At 39.3% G+C, this 20,300-nt stretch overlaps 1 protein-coding gene across 2 annotated transcripts in view; it reads right to left on the bottom strand.

The window, feature by feature from the left end:
* The window catches only part of gpc5c (glypican 5c), a 214,124-nt gene that overhangs the window by 32,698 nt on the left and 161,126 nt on the right, over nucleotides 1–20,300 (bottom strand). The window lies entirely within an intron of this gene.

Raw genomic sequence — 20,300 nt, 5'->3', positions numbered from 1 at the left:
AGCTGAATCAAATGTAGAGGTAAATCATTGTGTACAGAACAAAATCCAATATATCAATTAAATCCAGCAGCCACTAGCAGTGAATCCCCTGTGCATCTGTTGAATTTGATGTTAATTATTTGCAGGAACAAATAAATTAAAGTAAAACAAGTATTTTTATGTCTCCACTGAGCTGCCCAAATTGGTTCTTTAATAAACAAGAAGTTCTAGAAGTGAGACTCAACTAACAGAAAACCAGAATGTTGTTAAACATGATCTTTAAAGGTGCACTCTGTAAATTTTTGGTTTATGTTCGCTGACAACTAGCGGCGTAGATGCAGCATCAGGAAAAAACTGAAGTTCCCATTTACTGATGTCATTGTATAAATGCTTTATTTTCAGTCAGGCATGATTCATTTATTACAAGAGTAAAAGTGTCCAATTACAGTGGATTATTGAGATAAAGTAGGCAATATTCGGATGGACATATGACCTAAACGTGGCAGCACTAATAAATATACACTCACTTATGTACTATGGTCCTATTAAAGTGCCCAACACGATCTTCTTCATTTGTAGCCCATCCGCCTCAAGGTTCGACATGTTGTGCATTCTAAGATTCTACTCTGCTCACTACAATTGTACAGAGCAGTTATCTGAGTTACCATAGCTTTTCTGTCAGCTTGAACCAGTCTGGCCATTCTATGTTGACCTCTGTCATCAACAAGTCAAGTCAATTTTATTTGTATAGCACCTTTCACAACACACATCTTTTCAAAGCAGCTTTACAGAATATCAGCATTAACAGACGATAAAACTAATGTCTATAAAGTCGACTAATCATCATTGTGTAATTTAGATAAAATACAACATATCAACAAGGCATTTCCGTCCACAGAACTGCCCCTCACTGGATGTTTTTTTTTTTTTTTTTGGCACCATTCGGAGTAAATTCAGAGAATGTTGTGCATTAAAATCACAGGAGATCAGCAGTTACAGAAATAATCAAACCAGCCCATCTGGCACCAACAATCATGCCATGGTCCAAATCACTGAGATCAAATTTTTTCCCCATTATGATGGTTGATGTGAACATTATCTGAAGCTCCTGACCTGTATCTGCCTGATTTTATGCACTGCCATGTTGCCACATGATTGGCTGATTAGATAATCGCATGGCATGATTGTTGGCGCCAGACAGTCAGGCTTGAGTATTGCTGTAAATGCTCATCTCATGAAATTTTCACACAAAACAGTCTCTAGAATTTACTCAGAATGGCGCCAAAAACAAAAAAACATCCAGTGAGGGGCAGTTCTGTGGACGGAAATGCCTTATTGATGAGAGAGGTCAACATAGAATGGCCAGACTGGTTCGAGCTGACAAAGTCTGTGGTAACTCAGATAACTATTGTGGTAATTGTGGCATTATGTTGATTACCACAAAAAATTATTTTGATTCGTCTTCCTTTAAAAAACAAAAAAAAGCCAGAATGGAGGTTACAGTGAGACACATACCATGGAAGTGAATGGGGCCAATTTTTTAAAGACAGAAATGTGAAGCTTTTAATTTTATAAAAGCACTTGCATCAGTTCTTCTGTTGAAATGTATAATTTAAGCTGTACAGTTTTTTAAATCATAATTTTTACAGTCGTTTTAGGTTTTTGGGGTTTGTAGACTACATCGTCATTAAAACAAAGTTGAAAGATTTGCTATAACTTTACAAATAAATGGTTTGTAAGTAATTTTGTCACACTAAAATCATGTTAACATGAATATTGTTTAGGTCTTATGGCTATAGTTCGGAAACAGTAAGTATTTTAACATTTACAGATTGGCCCCATTCACTTCCATTATAAGTCACACTGTAACCTCTATTTTTACCTTTTTTTTTTAAGAAAAGGAGGGCCAAGTCAAAATTTTAGTGGCAATAAATATTATGCCACAAATGCTCTCGATTCAGCTGAACTTTTATTGAACCCGGAATATTCCTTTAAGTGGCTTTTGCTATGTCCAATAATATTTTAGTTTTTACGTACCATTTTCAGATACTGCAAGGTATTTCAAAGAATACCATGTCATCAAGGTCCATGTCGAAAAAGTAGTAGTTTTTAGATTTCTATTCAGGTGTAGTTCCAACAAGGAAATCCAAACAAGTCGAGCTCAGTTTTTAATTTGTGAACATTAGTTTGGATCTATCTATTTTAAATCTTAACACTCTCTAAGAAATAGTTAGCCATAAATAGCAGTGCAGCTTGTGTAATAAGGGGGTTAACCTGCAGGTCTGAGCCAGCCAGATCTGTGAACAGCGGGAGTTTGGCATTTCTAAATCAAGACTTGGACACATCCAGCCACTTGGTTCGGGCAAGAGCTGCTCCAGAGGACGAGTGGAATGGGTTTGCCCTTGCACAAGCAAAGGATATTTTAAACCACACACTAAGAGCCAATGTGCATGTGAAAACTGTACATACTGCAGGGTCAAAAAGTCTGAGACCACATTGAAAATATTTAAAAAATATATATATATATTTTTCTTTTCTTTTTTCATTCAAACCTGGAAACTAACTGAAAGTTTTAGGATTTAAAAAAATAAAAAAAAATAAGTTATGATGTAAAATGCCAGCTTGAGTGTATGTTGACATTAAAAGGGATAGTTCACTCAAAATAGACCCAAATAAAAATTCTGTTGTTCCACACTCATATTACATATACATATATATTAGAAGCATTTTTGCAAGTAGTTTAAGGTTTTTAGAGACTTCACTGAACATCCAGTCAAATCCACTCCAACACTAAATTAAATCTTTCCACTGACATTTCACTTTAGATTTCTCCTCCATTCCAGTAAAAGACTTTTGAGTGTAGCGAGGTAAAGCATTTGATTTTAATCTTTCGCAGCCTGTCTAAGACTAAATGTCATAACACTTCCTTAGTATACTGTACACTTCCTCAGAAGTCACGGAAGTGCCCAGCAGGGACATAAATGTCAATGTAAAGTTCGAACTCAGATGACCATTCAACCATTGAATCAGCACAATCAGGAGTCGTCAGGCTGCTCACATACATCTTGACCTTTCACATACATCATGACCTTTCACCCCCAGCCCAGGGAAGTTATAAGTCAGCCAGGGAGAGACATGGCTCTATAGAGAAACACGGGAGGTCAGACAGGAGCAAGAGAGACAGGCAAAGAGACAGACAGATAAATATATAGAAGATATTAATGGACAGTAATGACAACCGGCACACACACACACACACACACACACACACAAGGCTAAAACTTCACTGCAGCGGTTTCTAACTTTGTCCTGTTAATGCACATGGGGGTAGATGAACGGCATTTCAAAAACAGCCACGTGCAGATTCTAGCGAACACAGAAGATAAATTGTAACCTTAATTGTCAGTCACCAGACTCTGGAGACAGTATTTAAATATTGTAGAGGGCAAATTTAGGGTACACTTTGGTGTCTCGTAATTTGTTTTTCATTGTCATTATTTCACGCACAACAGTATCTAGAGTTTACTCAGAATGGTGCCAGAAACAAAAAACACCCAGTGAGCTCCAGTTCTGTGGACGGAAATGCCTTGTTGACGAGAGAGGTCAACAAAGAATGGATAGATTGGTTCGAGCTGACAGAAAGGCTATGGTAACTCAGATAACCACTCTGTACAATTGTAGTGAGCAGAATAGCATCTCAGAATGCACAACAATTTGAACACTGAGGCGGATGGGCTACAACAGCAGAAGACCACGTCGGGCACTTTATTAGCACCATAGAGTTCCTGATAAAGTGTTCAGTGAGTGCATGTATATTCTTACATTAAATACTCAAAACTCCCTTCCCAGTCCACCCAGACTATTTATGAAGACTAAGCTGCAAAACAGGTTGAAAATGTCATGCGTATGAAGTCACAAAATTAAGTACATTAACATATGAAATAAATAAAAATATATTATTATCTCTGTCTTGTTGTTGTATTGTTTTGTTGAACACTGGAAGCTCCTGTTACCTAGACAAATTCCTTGTATGTGTAAGCATACCTGGCAATAAAGCTGGATTCTGATATTACCACCTATATTTACTGTACGAATCAACACTTGTTCAGAATTTAGCAACTTGGCCCGCCCTGATGAACAAAGTCTTTTTGGTCAAAGACTTCACTTGCTGTCCTGATAGACCAATTAATGTTTAATCATGTAAAGTAGCCAAATTAACACATAATTAAATGATGTATTTGTGGTTTTGGGACTATAGTCAGCAAACCAGTGATGATCTAAACCAATATGGACAGAGTCTAAATCATTAAATAGAGGGGTCTCTAGAATTTATTTCTCGCTAAAGCACTCTAATTAGACACACTGTAAATAATTAATTAAAGAATGAAAGACTCAGAGGTCGCAGTGACCATGGTTACAGTTGGCTAAAGGCCGAGTCATTCCAATCTGTCTTTCCCTTTAATACTCTGAATAATGGGATAAGGCAGTGCTTTACAAATGTGCCAACAAGTTATTGGACCTAGTGCTGTTTACACATTAAACAATCCTACTGGGATTTCACAGCATTTTTTCTTGATTATTGCGGCCCAAAATGACTGAAATTAATGTGCCTTTTTCTAAAATAAAATTATGCCATTTGCAGTGTGATATGGCTAATACAAGTTCAAGTCCTTTAATATATATATACACCAATCAGCCACAATAAAAACCACCTGCCTAGTATTGTTCATACTTCATTACACCAAAACAGCACCAACCTGCATCTCAAAATAGCATTCTGAGATTATATTCTTCTCACCACAACTGTACAGAGCGGTTATCTGAGTTACCGTAGGCTTTATCACTTCAAACCAGTCTGGCCATTCTCTGTTGACCTCTCTCATCAACAAGGCATTTCCGTCCACAGAATGGTACCATTTGGAGTAAATTCTAGTGACTATCCCAGGATATCAGCAGTTACAGAAATACTCGAACCAGACCATCTGTCACCAATAATCATGCCATGGTCCAAATCACTGAGATCAAATTATTTCCCCATTCTAATGGTTGATGTGAACATTAACTGAAGCTCCTGATCCGTATCTGCATGATTTTATGCACTGCAATGCTGCCAGACGATTGGCTGATTAGATAATAGTATAATTTTGGAAATCATTATGTATTACTAGAACTAAGTACTAGTGCAGTATAACAACACTGAGTAATATGCAGTATATGTGTGGAGGAATTTCATTATCATCTAAGCAAATCCATGGAATCATCTACAAGCATAATACACTATTATGGTACTAACGTAACCCAAAACCCCAATTAAGGATTGATGTAACTTCATGTGAAAATACTGATAAATATTAAGCTTTTTTCATTTAAACAAGGCACTAAATGCAGTAAACTGAAAGCACCTAAATTTGAACGGGGGAGAAATGCTTCAAATTTAGAAGCAAATTCAAACGTGCAATTAATCCTGGTAACTACAAAAAAGATCACAATTATTTGACTCTATTGACAGCCCAGTTAGAACACAATAAATGTTAATTTGATGCCTCTGGAAGGAATAATTTTATTTATTAATTTTTGTTTGTTTATTTCAACTATTTTAACCATAATCTGTATTGACAGTCTGGCTACTTTGAAAGTGCAAAATGTCCGAATTTTTGTCAGTATAAAGTTATGCAAACTGGGAATTCACATGGAATATGAGACATACTCTTTCTGTCTTTCACATACTGTATGCACTAAATATATTCCACTGCTAAAGAATACTGTATAAAGAGAGTTTAATATGCACATAAATATCATCGCCTGTGTATTCCTCTCTTCCTGTTCACAGAAGATCAGGGCCAGAATTGACGCCCTGAGAGAGCAGAAATCACAGCCAGCACAGACATCTGCTCAAGATGATTCCCAAAGCAAGATCGGACAACCTACAACTAAAACACCCCAAAGGGTTAAGTCTCTGCTAGAGTCACTGTTGTTACCAGCTCATTTGATGATCTGCATGTCACTGGAATGCTCAGAAATATCAAGCATGACGTGGTAAAGTGAGAAGCAATAAATCACGTTAACTTAATCAGATTTTTCAACAACAGACACTGTGACAAGCGATACAAGAGGACATTTTGTCAGTCGCTTGGTTTTTATTTCATTCTGTGCTTGGTTGCTCCGCCCACTGTAAAATCTCATTGGTCAAATGTTATGTACCAGTGCTCATATGGGCAACTTGAGTTCGAATCTGGCTTGTGACATTTCCTGTGCTATCATTCATCTACCTTCCCATTTACTTTCTCCTTTAACACTGTCTATAAAAATAGAAAAAGCCAATTAAATTGAGTAAAATTATAAAACAAACATGAAAGTTGTTCTGATTGTCTGTGATTGTGCCACTTTACAAATGTGTTTGGCTTACCATGTTAAAAGCAGCACGAAAAAAAAAAACTATTTATATATCCGATGCATCGCAATCTTCATTTGAACGATTCTTAAATCCAATTAGCGATATTTTACTTTATTAACAACTCTTTACTATGCGAGTAAATCACTTGCATATAAGAACAAATTTGACTAAAAATGTGATTAGCCACTGGCTGGTAAATGAGTTTCAGGAATGAGGAAGTGGGAGAAGGTGATTCCAACTCAGGAATGTCACTCTTTTAGTGTCAAGTGATAAGCAGAGGTGAAAATCATTCACCACTCATCTCCCCAGCTTCACTCTCCACAGCCCGGTGCTTTGCTACACCCCTGCCTCCACACGCTCTTTACTGAACTGCCGGTTTTCTTAAAGAGACAGTACCAATTTTAGCATGTGTTCTACAAATCAATATAAATACTTGAAAATATTATAAATTATGCATTAAACAATAATCATATAATAAAATATAATATATAGATGTATATAATATCATACATGGAAAAAAGCTAAAATGTGACCAATATGATGAAAAACAATTACAATATAATTTGTAAAAATATTTTTGTAATGTTCCTAGTTACAAGATCCCTTATATAATTAACAGAAATTGTGAATAATGTACATTATAACTGAAATACACTCATATGAATCGATATCTAATCAAAATCAGGATCAAATAGAATCGAGAGCTTTTGAATCAAAATTCAGAATTCTGTATCAACAACCAGCCCTAGTAAAAAAGTGGACAGAATTTTTGTTTTTTAACGCAGGACATTTGCAAGGAAGATTTATAAGAAACCTGTTTTAAATTATTATCTAATTTTTCATGTACTTCCAATGAGTAATCGATAAGTTCAGAGTGGTTGCGAAACTATACGTATGAGGGCTGTAGTAATGTGTAATGTCTTTGCTTTCCACCGCAGAATCACTCTGGCATCCAAAAACAAATTAGGTATTTACTCTAAAATGTTTTTAATGTAGCATCTCCTAAAAAATATACAAACTACCACTCTAAAAAATGTCTTAAAATACTGCAGCTCTCTCTCTCTCTCTCTCTCAAACACACACACACACACACACACACACACACACGTCCAGTGGAATGCACAAGATTAAATTCCTCTCTATGTGCGCTACAGTTTCTATTGACTGTAAATCCCATGTTGCCAGAGTGACCAATCTTTTCACAAGAGCAGGCTAAGGTGTGTGTAAGTGTGTGTGTTTGTTTTAGTGGCAAATAGATCATGCTGGTTTGCTTAAAAAAACAAAACAGCGGGGCTCAAGAAACACATTCCAACAGTTAATGACCAAAATGAGGGTAAAATATTACATATTTACCACACCCTGGCATCAAGTAAAAGAGAGAGAGAGAGAAGTTTGAGGGAGAAAGAAAGAAGGAGTGAGAAATTAATGATCAGGTTTATAAATCTTAAAGAAGGACAATAGCTAACTAGAGAGCTGCCAAAAATGTAAGAAGACATTATTAAGACATTTAAGGGCAACAGAGCAGCAATGTGTGTGTGTGTGTGTGTGTGTGTGTGTGTGTGTGTGTGTGTGTGTGTGTGTGTGTGTCAGGCTAAACTCCAAGCTTTCTTTCACACAACTCACTGAAGAGTTTTTTTTATACAGCTCTCTCATGACAACTCACACACGCAAACAAACACACACAGATGCAAACTGGTAGGGTGTGTGTAGTTGACAGCTCCACCCTAAAACAGCCAGTCTCCATCACCTCATGAGAGCCTGTCTGGACCAGTCTAACAACACTACTGACAGAGAGAAGTCTGATTTTTTCTAACCTTTCCATTGCTTTGCCAATACATTGTAACTTGTGTCATGTCAATAATAAAGCACATTTGAATCGAATTGACTTGGATTGAGTTGAATTAGAAACATACAGACAAAAAGTGAGATAGACAAAATAATAGACACAAAGACAAGCAGAAAGAGAGACAGAATAACAAATATTGTGAGACAGATGAAAGTGAGACAGACGGAGCGAAAACAAATACAGACAGAAAGAGAGACATTTAGACCTGAGCAACGCTCAGAAGGAATTTTGGACCGTTCTTCAGTACAGAACTTCTTCATCTCAGCCATAATCTTAGGATGTCTGGTGTGAATGGCTCTTGAGGTCATTCCACAGCATCTCTGTTGGGTCAAGGTCTGGGCTCCAAAAGATGGATTTTCTTTTTCTGGAGCCATTCTGTAGTGGATTTACTTCAATGTATAAAGTTGTCCAGCTGCATCGCCCAACTTCTACTGAGCTTCAGCTGGCATTCCACCACCCTGACATTATCCTAATAGGATATCTTGATAAACTTGGAAATTAATTTTCCCTTGATGATGGCAAGCAGTCCAGCCTCTGAAGCAGCCCAAAGTCATGATGCTTCCTCCACCGTACATTACCGTTGGGAGGATGTTTTCATGTTGGTATGCAGTGCCCATTTTACGCCATACGTAGTAGTGTGTTCTTCTCAAACAATTCAACCTTAGTTTCATCAGTCCACAAAACATTTTCCCAGTAGCGTTGTGAAGTGTGTGGTCTTTGGCAATCTTCAGGGCACAGTGACGCTTTTGTTGGAAAGCAATGTCTTCCTTCGTGGTGTCCTGCCATGATGTTAACCAGTTCCAATGATTCCTTCAAGTCTTTTGCTGTCACTCAAGGGTTCTTTTTGACTTCATTGAGCATTCTGCAGTGTGCCCTTTAAGTCATCTTGGCTGGACAGCCACTTCTAGGGAGAGCAGCCAGAGTACTAAATCGTCTCCATTTATAGCCAATTTGTTTAACTGTTTGTTTGTTTATAGCCAACTCCTGACTCTAATTATCTTTTGTTGATGTCATTAGCCTTTGGGTTCACTTAGTTTTTCCAACCTACACTGTGAATGTTTGAATGATGTATTTAATTTGTACAAGAACAATACAATACTTTGTGTGTTATTAGTTCAAATATACTATGCTTGTTTATTATTGTAACTTAGATGAAGTTCAAACCAGATTTTAAGACAATTTTAGACATAAATGCAAGCAATTAAAAAGGGTTCACCTATTTTTGTTGAAGACAAAAATAGACAAAAGACAGACAAACAGAGCGAAAGAGACTTATTGTCAAGACTAGGAGAGACAGTCAACAAGATAGACAGACAGAAAAATATAAAGACAAAAGATAGACATAGAGAAAGAAAGGAAGAGAGACAGAAAAAAGATTGAAAGAAAAGCACTGACAAAGATTGAGACAGAAAAAATACAAAAAAATGTATGAGATACAGAAAGCGAGACACAAAAAGATGGACAAAAAGTAAGAGTCTGACAGAAAAAAAGAGACAGACAGACAGACAGACAGACAGATAGATAGATAGATAGACAGACAGATTAGACAAACAAAAAAGTGACAGAGGTTTAGAGGGACAGACAGAAAGGCTGAGAGACAGAATTGTTTCTCAACCTTGGCAATAATAAAGCCATTTTGAATGGAATTGAATTGACAGGATGAAGAAGAGACTGAAAAACAGAGACTGAGAGAAAGAGAGAGACCTTCAATCTGAGCCTTTCGTCTCCAGGACAAACAGAGCACGGTGTCTGGCATGGCATACTGCTAAAGTCACTGACCTCCTCTCTCTCTAAGGAAAAGGGATTACACCCACTTAGACTGCCTGGCAAACATGCTCATATTTTCTGTAGACACAGAAGACGTGGTGCTCGCAAGGAGCCGTTATGGAGTCATGATTTCAAATTCAACCCTGAGGATTAATGCTGTGAAATATTGTCCATCAGCCAGTGAATTAACAAGATAAAACCCTATAAGGAAATGTTTGTGAGTCACCAGAGCCCTGTCTCCCTCCAAATAGACTTATTCTATTCCACTAGTTAGCAGCAAGCACTGGAAAATCACAAAATCCTTCAGTCCTTAACCTTTCATCACAAAATCCTGATCTGAAATGTAGGTGCCACTTTAACGCATTTTAGCCCTCACAGATGTTTTTTGTCCATAGACATTCAGTCTAATTTTCAGTTCATGCACCAGCCCTATTGTTTCATTGAAAATCTCAGCCTCTGAGCGGACTAGAAGCTCGGTCTAGATGTTATTAGAAAGCTAAGATCTTCCCCTTTGCGATGATTTATCATCAATTGTCAATAACATATATTGCTTATGATTTGTTTAGCATGCTTTTCCTGCTGGACCGCATATTTTGTTCTGGACATCTAAGATATAACATTGGATTATTCACACAAGAAAGCTCACAGACAAGTAAAAATGGCTCATTTAAAAAAAAGATAAAAGCATATATACAGTTTTTATCTATTTTGGGCTTACAGCAGCAGTGATCGGCACAGAAGAGATGTTTGTATTCGATGTCATACAAATATCATATTTAACTTTGTGATTCTTTTGAAATCTTTCAAACTGTTGTTTTACAATAAACAGTTACAGTAACACACAAATAAACTGTACAGTCACATTCCTGAGAATAAGAGCTTTCATATGATAAATGATTTGTCTATTTAAGCCAAGTAATATAGCTGTATGTTGTTTATGGTTTCAAGCAACATAATGATCGAAGTTCATTTTTTGAGAGGTTTGTAGCAACATATAATTCACAATAATATAGAACTCTTAAAAATGTACAGAAATTGATGTGCGGTCACAGTTGTGTGTCTGTGTATTTAGGCTATTTTACAACATCTTTAACATGGCTCATCCAATAAGAATTTGAAGATGGAACTATACAGTATATTCAATCTCAGCAAATTAATATGTAAGAATTTACACAATCAGCTCTACATTAATAAATCATTTATGTTTATTCATTTAGCTTTTATCCAATTTGCAACTGACTAACAAATAAGTTGAGTGTTTTGTATTTTGCTTGTTTATTTGTTTGATGTGAATGATAGGAGTAAGTGCCCTCACATACATGACTATGAATTAGTTATTAAAGTGTTCATGCAGTTGTCTATATTAAAGCAATAAGCCACAAAAGGCAGTGCATAATTGTTTTTGTTTTTTTATTGTTTTTTTTTAACATGGTTAAGGAGTGTTGTTAAGGACGACAGTATCCATTTTATCTTCACTGGACTGTTACTGGACATTGTTGATTATATGCAGACTGTGAACTCATGGTTGTGCTAAGTTGTGGATCGTGCAGCAGACGTGCATTGGGGAGTGTTCAGTGAACTCTTTAAAGAGCTCTAGAATTCACTAGCCACTTCAAACAGTGCGCTCTGTTCTCCCTGAGGCCACAGACAAGAGAGACAAGCCTTTGATACAGAATACTACTGTGTGGTGACACACACACATACACCTGATACCCAACCAGCAGTGAAGTGAAGAGACCATTAACACAGAAAACTACAGGTCAAGTGAGCAACTGATCAACAAATTCTGCAGATGACCCCATTCTGGCTGCCTGCCTAGACAATTCACACTGCCACCAGTAGGGTGACCAGACGAAATCCAAGCAGTTGTCCCGAATCCCGAATCCTGCCCTAATTGTCCCGAAAATTAGAACAAAGTCTCAAGAGCAGACTCTCGAGTAGTTATAGTGTGATAGAATATAAAAAATTGCTCATTGCCGTCCTGCAGCCAGCTCCTGTCGGCTGCTCATTGCAACCATAGACAGTAAAAGAACGTAGAGAGCTGCAGTAGGCTACGTAGACTACGTAGGCGGCAAGGCGCAATTTCATGCTCAAAAAGTCACAAGGAGTGATTTGATTGGATGTTGCTGATGTTAAAGCGCAGTGTTTGTTTTATTTGTTTCATGATGACACTTGAGTTCAATGGTTTTTTTTATTTGTATTTCCGTGTTTACATGACAGACAGTCATTTCATTCAGAATTCCTCAATAAATAATTTTGCCCAGATTTTTGAAATTCATTAACCCCCCCCCGTTTTCGTCCGTCCCAAATTTTACCAATTCTGATCTGGTCACCCTAGCCACCAGTGTGTGTGTGTTTGTATGTATAAGTGTTGTGTGACATGTAGGTCTGACAATGTTTACTTATATTAACTAATGAGATTATATGAGTTTAACAGCATTACAATGACCGGAATTGGTGCATTTGCCTAATTTAACATTACAGCTGCCTCCGGTTTTGTGTGATTCATCGAAGAGCTGGTCCCTTGTTTTCAATTAAATGATTGGGGGTGCTTTATATCAAATATTTCATTTTAAATCAGGCCCAGATGGGAACTCATTTAACTGCATTTAAACAGAATACACTACATTTAATGGAAACAATAACCATTTATGGGCAAATTGAATCAAAACCAAATCAGTCATGTTAAGTACAAAAGCATTTTAATAATTGTAAAGCCCTAGGGCTATTATGTTTGGTGTGTAAGGCTTTATAATCAAATTTAAATGTTTTTGTGCATGTTTGGGTGTATTTACACAGTGACCATGTACTTACATGTACTTAAGAAACCGGTTTATTCCAGGGTTTTTGCAGAAATCGGCATTGTGAAATTAAGATTACTCCAGTTGTTCTTTAAGAGTAAGCAGTTTAACATACCTTGGTTTCTCCCTAAGAACACAGCTTATATGGCCATGTAAATGTATGAGCATCATTCTTACAGGTATTTCAAGAAAGTGCATGTGCGTGGAATAGACCGGATAACTAATGTCTTAGGATAGAGTCATACATCATACCAACATGTCAACACAGTGAAAACAAACCAATAACAGTGTGCATGTAAACACATATGCCAATTTCAAGTCTTAAGCAGCTTTCTCACAATAAATGGCTTTCTGGTGTCCATGTAGACAAGCTCGTTGTCTTAACTTGTCAGGCTAAACATGAAGTGTTCAGCATCTGTCCTCTGAATTTGTCTGCAAACGTACTACACTGAGCAACTGGCCTTGCAACAATATTACAGCCAATCAGAACATATTTTACATGTAATATTCAACTATGTCGAGCGACATTTTGGACCAATGATATTTAATGAGCCCCACAGAGGGTGGGACTACACAGCATAAAGTGAAAGAAATAGAAACAAGCGACCAGCTGGTTAGGGCTGTCGCTGTCCTTTTCTGCATATCGCTGCCCCATTCGGCATATCGCGGCGCCGTTTTGTGGCCCGTTCTGCATAACAGGAAAAGTCCCAGTTCTCCCGATGGCCAGTCCGACCCTGCTAGCAGCCCAAATGAGGTGGTTATTAAATTTGTTCTCTGTAATGCAGAAAACCAGACTTCCTGTAAAAGAGCAGGTGTTGGAGTACAGTAGTGAGTCCGGTCAGCACAAACCCTCTAGTGATTATTCTGAAACTTATAAAGGGGAAACATTCCCTTTTTATCAATCTCCCTTGACAATATTTACACTCAAGAGTGTAATGGCATGTTGTTTAAGTGTGAGTGTGTGTTTGTGTTTAAACACATTAACACACACACACACACACACACACCCAAAAGCAGCTGTGCCGTTGGCCTGTCCTCCAGATTCCAGTTGGGGATATTTACAGGGAATTAGACGTTTTTATTAAGCTTTAACTGGAGGGGCGGCCCACCGGCAACCTGAACTACAGACAACACACCATGGCTGGACTATTTCACATCTTGTTTAGCATTCACCAAGGAGATTTAAAATTGCATCACATTTTTATGCCCTTCTGCTTGTTTTCAAGTGCAGTTTTGTAACTGTTTGTATGTGCGTGTCATTTGTTTGTAAATGCATTGTGAGCCTAACTTTCTTCCAAACCTTTGCTTGTTCCTTTCATGGAACACAAAAAGGAGAGATTTTAGGCAGAATGACTAAAGTCACCATTCACTTTCATTGTGTGGAAGAAAGATTAATTGAAAGTTAATAGTGACTATTGTATTGTTATGACTAAGACTAACATACTGCCTAACATCATCTTTTTTTGTTCCACAGAGGAAATAAAAGTCCTAACGGTATGGAAAAAAATCGTGAGGGTAAGTAAATGAAGACTGGAAGGAATTCCACCTCGGGTCCAGAATCCAAAACACAACATACGCCTTTTAGCAGGTGAACCATAATCAGTTGTGATTATTTCCCTTGATTAAAAATACTTTTTTGTGGGGCAATTGCAAGCCATATCCTTTATTTAGGCTACACATCCAAAATAATTGCAAATGCTCAGATTCTCCAGACATTCATTTCCTGAATTTGGGCAATAAATTGTTAAATTACAAATAATGAGAACTGGAAGGAATGAGATTAAAATGCAGACTAAAGTGGAGACAAGTCCATCTGAGATGAGTCTACAGACTACAGACACTCTGTTATGTACACAAACGACCTTGTGTGTGTGGGTGGGTGGGTCTCACATACTCAACAGTTATTTTGAAATTTTAATATGAGTGGTGTAGTGTTAGGCCAAAATCTGGAATGGTCAAAGCTCTCTCTTTTAATCCATTTCAGGCTCTTTTCACTTTGATTTGATTGCTTGGTCTGAACCCAAGTTGGATTCCATGCATTTGCAGAGGTCTCTTTTTTCACACTGTAATTATTTGGCCCTGAACTGTGGTGTATTTGCATTAATACTAGTGGCAGGTGTTTACAACTATAGATTAGTAATTGAGTCCCTTTGGTTTTCCTACAAAACTTAACATACACAAAATGTCCCCAAACTTGGCTTTATTGCATTGTGACAAATATTACATGGCGAAAAGAGACATTTGGGAGAGAGGTTCTTATTTTTTATTGTACTTCAATTAAAACATGCACTTGACAGACATCTTTGACTAAACTTTCATTAAATGATCCCAACTCATGAAGTCCTCTTATGACTCTGTTGAGTATATGTGTGCATGAGGCAGATTGAACTGTCTGACACCTCTTCAATGCTCATATCACAGCGGACACAAACACTATTAAACAGTTTAGCATTCAGATTACAAAGGTCCAACAAAAATAACTTGCAATCTCAGAGTTGCCATAGTGACAGGTGTTTCTGAACAGTAAATTACAGATGTCATTCAGACATGACTGAGACAGTCATTCACTGCCAGACAGTAGAGAGAGAGACAGGTGAAAATGAAACAAATGAAAGGCTGAAAAAGAGACATACAATAATTGAGAAAGAAAGAAAGAAAGAAATCATGGTATTTAGGACAAATCAGCTTTTATTCCGAAAGTCTTTTTCTTTCAGTGTGCTGCCTGCTATTTGCATCACAAAAACAGCACTTTACGTAGAGTCGATCCCATCAAAAATCCACTGTTTTCTAAGCATCTGCCTTTTTACATTTTCAATTCTCTCTCTTCTTTATCTCTATCTCTCTCTTTTTTTTATTCCTCCATGTTTCTTTAAACACATATTTCCCCATTCCCCATTTGTCCGATGCTTTTATCCAAAGCGACTTACAGTGCACTTATTACAGGGACAATCCACCCGGAGCAACCTGGAGTTAAGTGCCTTGCTCAAGGACACAATGATGGTGGCTGTGGGGATCAAACCAGTTTTGGCGCATGTGTGAAAAAGAGTAAGTACAATTGTGTACAATTTGCACAATAACTAAATGCACATGGCTTTCTGATCAAAATTGATGAGTTGATTCTCAGTGAAACTGTCATACTCTTCGCAACTTCTAAACATTCTTTCATCGTGTGAGCCATCACATGCAAAATGATCCATTCAATTATCAAAATCTTTCAGACATACATGTACATTCCATAAATATCTATGACATGGATTGTTTGTGATGTCTGCTAAATCTCTGGCCAGACCAACAAGAGCGACGGGATGTACACCAAGAAGATGTGCCCATAATTAAGCTGATGAAGCCCAAGAGGGATAGGGGCAACCGAAGACGGCAGTTCGACAGAGAGAGTGTTATGGGCAGCTGTCCGAAACCTGTGTGCGTGTTTGTCTTTTTGGTTATTGAGCTATTATTTATATAATCAAACAGGTTCCACTGAACAGTGTTACATTGGTGCCGAAATCCAGGAAGGAGGAGGGATGCGCCGTAGTAGAGTCTTCACCCCTACTATCCACCCCAACGGAGCAGCCACGGCCATCCTCTGGGGGACGGAGGAGCCCGTCCGCCTGTGAGCGGAGGAACGGCTGCCGACTGCGAGGGGAGGAGGGGCTCCTAACCGACCGCCTGGAGTGGTCAGGGCCGCAGCCAGGGGCGGGGGGAGACCCCTTCCATCCACCGGAACGCGGCCTGGGGGCGATGGGGCGACCGGAGACAGAGCGAGAGTTACAGGCAGCTGTAAGACAGTGTTTGTCTTTTTGGTTATTAAACTATTATTTATATTATCAAGCCGGTTCTCGCCTCCTCCTTTCTATTAAACAGTGTTACAGTTACGTTTGTATGAATGTCATTTTGTGGCAATTTTCTGTTCACTATTTATGAATTTACATGTAAGAAATGTGTAAAAATGGACATGCAAATGTGAACTTTCTGTTTACATATAACACACTGCTACATGCATATAAATTGGGGATGGGGGCATTCTCTTGTATCTGTCTGAGGGAGAGAGAAAGCGGAAAGGCTCGTCACCTGGGCTGTCATTATCTCTAACACCTGTGTCTTGTTATAGTGATGGTGGAGGGAGACCTGAAAAGGTTGACGGAAGTTGGCTGTGTGTGTCCGCTACTTTTAAAGTGAACTCTCATCGAATCATTGGTGTATATATTTGGCCACTAAGAGCCCTTTTGTTTATGTTTAGTGTGAAGCTGAAAGAGTAATAAAAATACTCACATTGACAACATTGTAACAACATACAAATGTGCATATCCTTTTTCTGTGTACTACACTATTGTACAGTATTGACTTTTCCCAATAAAACTTTTTCCTACTGTTGAAATTGGTATCTAAAAAGCTCAGAGTGATACACAATAGCATTGAGCTAGACAAAACTGGTATTCTTGTATAGTACAGTAAGTAGTTAGTGTCAACAAAAAAGTCAAACAAAACTGAAATTTTTATATAACAAACATTTCCAGGCTTGACTGCCATGGTGAAAAACCATCTAAACATTTTGACCAGTACGGCTCAGATGATGACAAAAAAACTTTTATTTTGGTAGTATTGGCCAATTTACTGACATAATAACTAGGTTTTGAAGCATGAATTTAATGTTTTGGGTCAGTTACTACATTTTGCAGACATGCAATAGAGTTGTGATGTCCCATAAAACAGTTGTGACAATTGCACTTACAGTTTAGAGATTTATTTTAAAATATGAGCCAAAGCAATTGAGAAAAACTGTAATATTGTGAAACTTGTGAGTTTATACTCAGGACTAATTCATTTATTATTTGTATGATCAAGACATACAGACAAAGAGACAGACAGACAGAATAACATGATGGATGGACGGACTGACGGACGGACAGACAGATAGAATGCAGGGAAGGACGGACAGACAGACAGACAGATATATATATATATATATATATATATATATATATATATATATATATATATCATTGGTCCAAAATCCTGTTCCTGATATGTGTTGATTTGGTAAGATAAGAAATAAATGATGCTGGGCACTTGTGTCATGCCTGGTTAGGCAATGCAACACTGTTGTGCTTTTTATGTATGTGTGTGTGTGTGTGTGTGTGTGTTAGGATACAATCGTCCAACACTTGTTTACTGACATCAATGCTTTACATGGGAATCAGATGATTGCTCAGCTGGGTCAGTATTCACTGATTTCATCTGCGGCCCCTGTCTGTCCTCCTCTTTTTAATCCTTTACTTCCATTTCTCCCCATCAAAGTCAGCCTTATTTCCACATGTGACCTCTGTAAACTCCTTTTCTACATGGTTAAAACTACAAAACATCTCACAAACTCTGTACTAGGTGTTGTTAAACAGAGAGAAGCTTCTACTGTCTGTTTATGGTACAGAATATAGAATCGCTTTGATGAGCTATTTAATTCACATCTGAAAAGAATCTCCTGCCTCTGTTACATGCTACCATGTTGGCGTATGTTTGGACTGTCAGGGAGATCAAAATGAAAGCAGAACATCACGCCAATTCAGTGAACGGCAAGAAGTTCCTTAAGAGTTCAACAAATTTCTTAAGATATTATTATATCATGCTATTAAAATTATTCAGTAATGTACAAAGGCTAAAACTGTACTATCATCATGATAGTATTTTCAGTATAACCATAGTTCCCCTTCTGTCACTCGCTCGACGTTGTGTCGATGTAGTGACACTAGAGGTCTCTCTTGAGAGCCTCGGTTACCTCTTATGATTGGTTCCTGGGTTCAGGGCGCCACTCACAGCCACGCCCTCCCCTGGTTCCTTTCTTCCCAGAGGTGCATAATGAGCTGACAGAGTCATAGAGGGCACCTTTCACTGCCCAAAACGACTTCCTCGCTTGTCCGCTCTCACTACCCTTGACGGCGGGGTGGTCCACGGGTACACTGAGCTCCCTCAGGTGGATAAGTCAGTTGCGGTGCACCTGTGCCCGCAAAATGATGCCACCTGGCGGGATCGACTGTCACTCCCCTCCAAGGCCTGTAGGTTGATGTCGTCTCTGGCGACCAATGCCTACAGCATCGCTGGACAGGCTGCCTCTGCCCTCCACACCATGGCCCGCCTGCAAGCCCACAAGGCCAAGGCGTTAAAAGATCTGCACCTGGGTAGTCCTGATCCTGCGACAGACCTCGCCCTCCGGGCCACATAGGTCACAGTGTGCGCACTCGGACAGGCGATGGCCACCCTCGTGGTCCAGGAACGGCACCTGTGGCTGAATCTGGTCTAGATGCGAGACTTCGACAAGGCTCGCTTTCTCAATGCCCCAATCTCCCAGATCGGCCTATTCAGTGACACCATTGAGGACTTTACCCAGTAGTTCTCCACGGTGAAGAAACAGACGGAGGCTATCCAACACATCTTGCCCCGCCACAGCTCAAGATCCGCACCCCATCTGCTCGTCCAGGGTCATCCCCCTGCAGCAATGAAACCCCAGGCAGCTCTGCCCCAGCCCCGGCCCAGCTATTAGCCCCAGCGTAGAGCTCCCCACAGGAGGCGGATGACCCCCCGTCTCACGAACCACCTCCTGGAACCGGAAGGCTCCCCAGCGCTACTGAGACAGGCAACCCAGGGTGAGAGACGTCTGCCAGGGAGCTGGTATCCAGACCACTCCATCCCCCGGTGGAGGGCCGGGTGGAGAATCATTTGTTTCCTTTTCTTTGTTTGCCACACCACCAATGGGCGGGTTGAAAGGCGGTGGGTTGTGGCCAATCTTGGACCTGCAAGTTCTGAGCCGGGCCTTACACAGATTCCCTTTCAAGATGCTGACGCAGAAACGTATTCTGACATGCGTTCGGTATCAAGATTGGTTCACAGCGGTAGACCTGAAGGACACATACCTTCATGTCTCAATATTACCCCATCACTGTCACTTTCGACAGCCAGGCATATCAGTACAAGGTCCTCCCCTTCTGTCTGTCCCTGTCCCTTCACGTCTTCACAAAAGTCACAGAGGCAGCTTTTGCCGTGTTAAGGAAAGTGGCCATTACCTCGATGACTGGCTAATCCTAGCACACTCTTGACAGTTGCTCTGTGCACACACGGACCTGGTGCTTGGGCACCTCAGCCATTTAGGGCTTCGGGTCAACTGGGAAAAGAGCAAGCTCTCTCCGGTTCAGAGCATCTCTTTTCTTGGCATGGAGTCTCAGTCTCAATGACAGTGCGCATCACAAGCGAGTGTGCACAGTTGGTGCTGAACTGCCTGAGTACGTTCAGACTGGGCACAGCGGTTCCACTGAAACAATTTCATAGGCTCCTGGGGCATATGGCATCCTAAGCAGTGGTTGCGCCACTCGGGTTGATGCATATGAGACTGCTTCAGCACTGGCTTCAGACTTGAGTCCCAAGATGGTCATGGTGCTGCGGAACATATCATGTGACCCTCACTCCTTCCTGCCATCGCTTATTCATGTGTGCCTACTTGCACAAGTCCTGTGTCCTGCACAGGACT

Source organism: Xyrauchen texanus, chromosome 9, assembly GCF_025860055.1.
Source record: "Xyrauchen texanus isolate HMW12.3.18 chromosome 9, RBS_HiC_50CHRs, whole genome shotgun sequence".
Classification (NCBI taxonomy): Eukaryota; Metazoa; Chordata; class Actinopteri; order Cypriniformes; family Catostomidae; genus Xyrauchen; species Xyrauchen texanus.
The sequence above is the reverse complement of the archived record's forward strand: the minus strand, read 5'-3'. Positions and strand labels throughout refer to the sequence as shown.